Below are 5000 nucleotides of genomic sequence, written 5' to 3'. Positions count from 1 at the left end.
CACAGACGAAGCGCGTGCCAGACTCGCATTTGGATTTCACGCAAATTGGCTGTTACAGCGCAGTTCCCCAAAAGGAAAAAAAAAAAAAGCAAAAATGCAATAATTCATAGCACACACTGCTGATGTAACGGCTGCATAGACTGAATGCATCATTTTCGCCACAGATGTTACAATCACTAGATTTGTAGAAGGTCAAAACACAAAATCGTGCTTGATATCCACGCAGTTTTCCACAGACACATTAAACCTCCAAACCTGTTGCATGCCTAGTTTGGCTAGACATAGAATATGTTACAGGCATATGTTAATCAAAAACCCTGTTCCTTGCACCCAATCAGCATGTGCTTTTAACCCTGATTCACAGGCAAATGCAAGTTTTACTTTTCGTTCCTTACAAACCCAATCACCAACATGAATTTAAAAGATGTATTCTGCATTTAAAAAGAGTCAGATGCATTTTTTTTTCCACTAAGTTAGAGCTCAGGACAAATGTTTTCTGATTTGTGGTTTGAGTGCCTTCTCTCAGGCTCTCGCTCTCATTCTGTGCCCCACACACAAAGCTCTGCATTAACTTTAGCCTGCTATTCAGCAGCAAAGCCTCACCCCCATCCATTACTGTCACACTTAGTCTAGCATCACCCTCGTCCTAACCTGCTTTTTTTCCCCAAACCAAATGGATTCTTTCATTACAGAGAGTGAACAAGGACACTTTCCTTTCGTTTTTTTTCTTTGCCTCTTGGGACTGAAACCTGCAACCTCATGGCGACAGTTTCGTCTCCCTAATCACTGCTGAAAACTGCAGCGTGAAGAACAACATCAGCCCTCGTTCCAGGCCCAGCCCTACAAAAAACGTGCGCTCACGATGTCTCCGACACGCAACTCAAAACACAGTAATGAAAGGCGAACCTTAGGGGCAGACAAAACTTTGCCAAAAATTTTTTTACATATTCTCTCAGTTGTCACATTCAGCTGGGGGCATCGCTCAGAGAAGGTGCTTCTGAGAGGGGTGCTGTCATGAAGCCGGGCCCCAGAGAAGCATTTTCATCATTCTGTTATGTACAACACAGAAGTGCCTCTAAACTGTTTTACAGATTATTAAACAAACATTTGTGCAGCTTAATTCACAATGATCATAATTTAATCTTCTTTATCTCCACAGCGTGTCTGTATTCCAATATATTAGATACATCAGAATTTTATGATTTCCTCAGTTCAGCTAACAATCCATGCTCCATTTTGAGAGTGCTGTTTTTTTTTTTCTTTTTCTTTTTTTTTTTTAAAAAAAGAGAGCGAGCTTGTGGTTTAGGCAAACCGTATCTGTTGAAAATGTCAGCACAGTGGAACTTTCTAATCGTATTAAGGTTCCCCATCATTTCTCCCTGCTTTCAGTCATGCAGACTTCTTATCCTTCATCTCCCAGGCTGTCGATTTCACGACAGCCCTCTGATTCAGACGCCTCCTATGATCACAAGCCGTCAGAAAACAAAATACGGCAATGATTTGCTCGTATCTCCTCCTCACTGGAGACACAGAGACACCAGCAGAAAGAGAATGATGGGTAGCTGTTTGTCTGGGTGGTGCTGCTCAGTGTGTCTGTAGTGAGCACTTGTGATTCAGAAGGCCTGCTGAGACCACCCTCAGATTCACCTCCACCATCCGAAAAACCCAATGTCCTGTTTTTGTCTTTTCTTTTTATTCGTTTTGTTCTGTTTTGATTTGTTTTCTGTGATACAGTCCGGCTGTTACATTCTTTCGGGTTCAATTTTCCACTTTTATTACAGTAGTAAAAAAAACTCTTTTCTGCTTGCTGAAATCTCAAGGAAGCGACCGGCTTTACAAATCGAATGCAAATTGACAGAAACCTTTACATTTAAGAGGTACGCCAAAGACATGCTGGATGATTCTTACAGCTCACGGGAAATGGTCAAGTGATGGACATACTAAGTTTTAAATCCTGACTATCAGTGGAATGAGAGAAAAGCTCCAACTGTTAACCAGCTCAAACAGAGAAACAGGGCGGCATGTTCTAGATATGGCTGCCCCTTCGCTGGGCGTGGGTGAGGTTCACACTTCATTAGAATTTCCTGGTGTGTGTGTGTATGTGTGCGTGTGTGTGTGAGCTCATGCGCCTTTGTGTGTCTGTGTGTCTCAAATGGAAGAACTGGAGGAGCTGGCAATGGGCGAGAGTAGAGGGTCGGAGCGCCAACTGCTAAACATGCGGGGATAACGCCTTAAAACGCCAGAAAAGGAGCAGGGCCATCTTGTTAGCTGCTGTTGTCCCGCAGCTAGACTCTCACCCACTGACACCCATACCCCAGCTCTGCCCCCCCCCCCCCCCCCCCCCCCCCCACCTCTTCCCCCATATGGCAGCGGAATACCAGCAAATGTTTATACATGGCGTGAGAGGAATGGCAAATATTTGTGTCCCCCAAATGGAAACGGGCCATCAACAGGCTTTGTCAGCGTATCCTCATTTGATTCGCACACCATTTGTACACGAGTAAGTTCCGAAATGGGGGGGGGGTGGTATTTGACAGTGCTGCCTGGACTCCAAGACCCATCCAGCACTTGAACAGATGGTTAACAGCTATATTGAATTTACCTCATTGTAAACCAAAGTCATTTACATTCTGTCCTCAGTGCCGGGGGGAGTGATCGCGCTTTAAATCAACTTTAAATCAAATTGCAGCTAAGCAGGTTAAAGACCTCTATACATAAATAATACCTTTGATGTTCAGAAACACGTTTTTAAATTTTAATTGTTTTAATTGTGCGGAGCATCTATATAACGTCACATACAACTGTGTGCATTTTAGATGGGACGCATTAGCAGTGAGCCCTGCCACAATGCAGTCCGTGCCACAAACACTCAAGAAATATTTAAATATGTAAATGTACACGTCAAAATAAAAGCCCGAATTCCACCTGAAGGTTGGCGAGCAAAGTCACCTGAAGCATGCGGTCGTTAATTATCGGAACGACCTTCCGCGGAGTAATTACAATTACCGGTGTCATCGCAGAGGAGTGCCGAAATTCAGCCGCAATTAAACTCCTCCAGCCGTAAGGGGAGAGGCGTGTCTGTGCCGCCGCAGTCAGCATTAACAAACACTAATTACAATTCCTAATTAGCATTCCATCTCCACCGCTACCCTCTGTAACGCACTCTAACAGGGAAATAGTCTTGTCGGAATAATGGCGCTGAACGCACAACGGTTGTGGTGGGGGCTGGCGCTTTGGTTTGCAGGGACCGCTGGGTTATGGCATATAGGTTTAGACCCTCCAGGGCACTGCAGCTGAAGCATCCCGTCAGCAGAGCAGCCAGACTGAGGCGCTCAGTACAAATTAGTTGTGGGCGATGGGAGGCAGGGAACAGAGAGCATATAGCATCATTTAAAATGAGACGCGAGTATAAACCGAGCTTATCTTTCCCTGGTTACGTAACCGAGTGCATGTTTGTGGGTTATGTGTGGGGTTGCGTGTGTGTGTGTAGGGAGGTACCGGGCTGTGACAGTGGCGTCAACTGCATTTTTAAATATCCGTTTCGTCATTTGAGTTAAGGCATTGTCCGTAGGCTACCATATGGCTTGACTTAACAAGCAGTTAGCGCTGGAATCCAGAACTCTCAGCTAAAATATCTAAAAATGGTTCGCCAACACTCAAACGTAGCATGCAAGAAGTCTGATTTTTTTCACATGGACATACAAGGGTCAAAGCAAGTAGGGCCAGCTCTAGCATCTTTGCCGCCCTAGGAAAGATTTTTTTTTTTTTTGCTGGAGCGCCCCCGTTCCCACCCCGACATTCCCCAAACAACAAACACTGGCTACAGTTTGTATAAGAAGTATTTCAGCGCTACTGGCAAGTTAAACAATTGCAACAAAACTTTTATTAACAGGAGTGCTTAAGTATTAACCTTTAAATATTATACATTTTAAATGGCTAGCTTCCTATCAATTTGGTTTGAGTAATTTTCATACTGGTTCGCGCTATAAAATCTGGCAAACTACAAAGGCCTTTACATGAGCGTTAAGTTCGTTTTCAGCTTTTCCTGGCCACCTTTCATACACGGCCTCCTGTAGCTAGTTTTCTTAGCTATACAGGGCTGTCTACCTTAGCTACGATACCCAGCAAGCAAGCAAGTTTTTAAGTTTATCGTGTAGCTGACGTTAGTGAGATAAAGAAGAAAGATGAAATAAGTTAAACGTTCATAAAATGTTGATGAAATACCGCCGTTCGCCTCTCCTCCTCCTCCTCCTCCTCCTCCCTCGCTCGCCTCTGCGCGTGATGCGTCCATGGTTTGCCGCGTTCCTCAGACTCCCGAGCATCAGCGGCTGTCGCGTGCGTGCACTGCGGGCCAATCCCAGGTACGCATACACTCACTGCCTTCGGTTCAAGCGGGGTGAAGCTAGCTGCGCGTAAATGCGGATCAAGGTGCACATTTCCAAATCCCAATCCTAGCCACTACAGGGTCAAGTCAAAACTGATCCTGGATCATCTGCTGGGGTTAACTTCACGCAAAGCTCGCGATCACCTAGACCTTACATGCACACCCAACCTTGTTTTTTTTTTTTTTAGGCAGCTGTACCCTCCTGCCCGCAATCCACAAACGGATGGGTGGGACACATGGATGTTAACTCGAGCAGAGCGGAACTGTCTTATCATAATAATAATAATAATAATAGTAATAATAATAATGACAATACTAACACCATGCGCACTCGGTGATGAGTGGCATATAGCAAGAACTTAGAACGCCACCAATGAAAAAAGTTTGAACAGTACAGCCTGTTGATTTGATGATTCTTTTTGCTTCCGAAGTTCTCATGAATTAAGTCACACCCTAGACCATGAATAGCTGTCAGATCATATGAATGGCAAATCTGTTAATACAACTGCAAAATATATAAATCGTAGGAACACATAGTAACTCACTCCATGTCAATTGTGTTCTTGGCCGTCCCAAAACATAACACTTTTAATAATTATACGATTGTTTTCTTTGC

This window comes from Megalops cyprinoides, chromosome 19, assembly GCF_013368585.1.
Source record: "Megalops cyprinoides isolate fMegCyp1 chromosome 19, fMegCyp1.pri, whole genome shotgun sequence".
Classification (NCBI taxonomy): Eukaryota; Metazoa; Chordata; class Actinopteri; order Elopiformes; family Megalopidae; genus Megalops; species Megalops cyprinoides.
Note: the sequence above shows the minus strand (reverse complement) of the source record.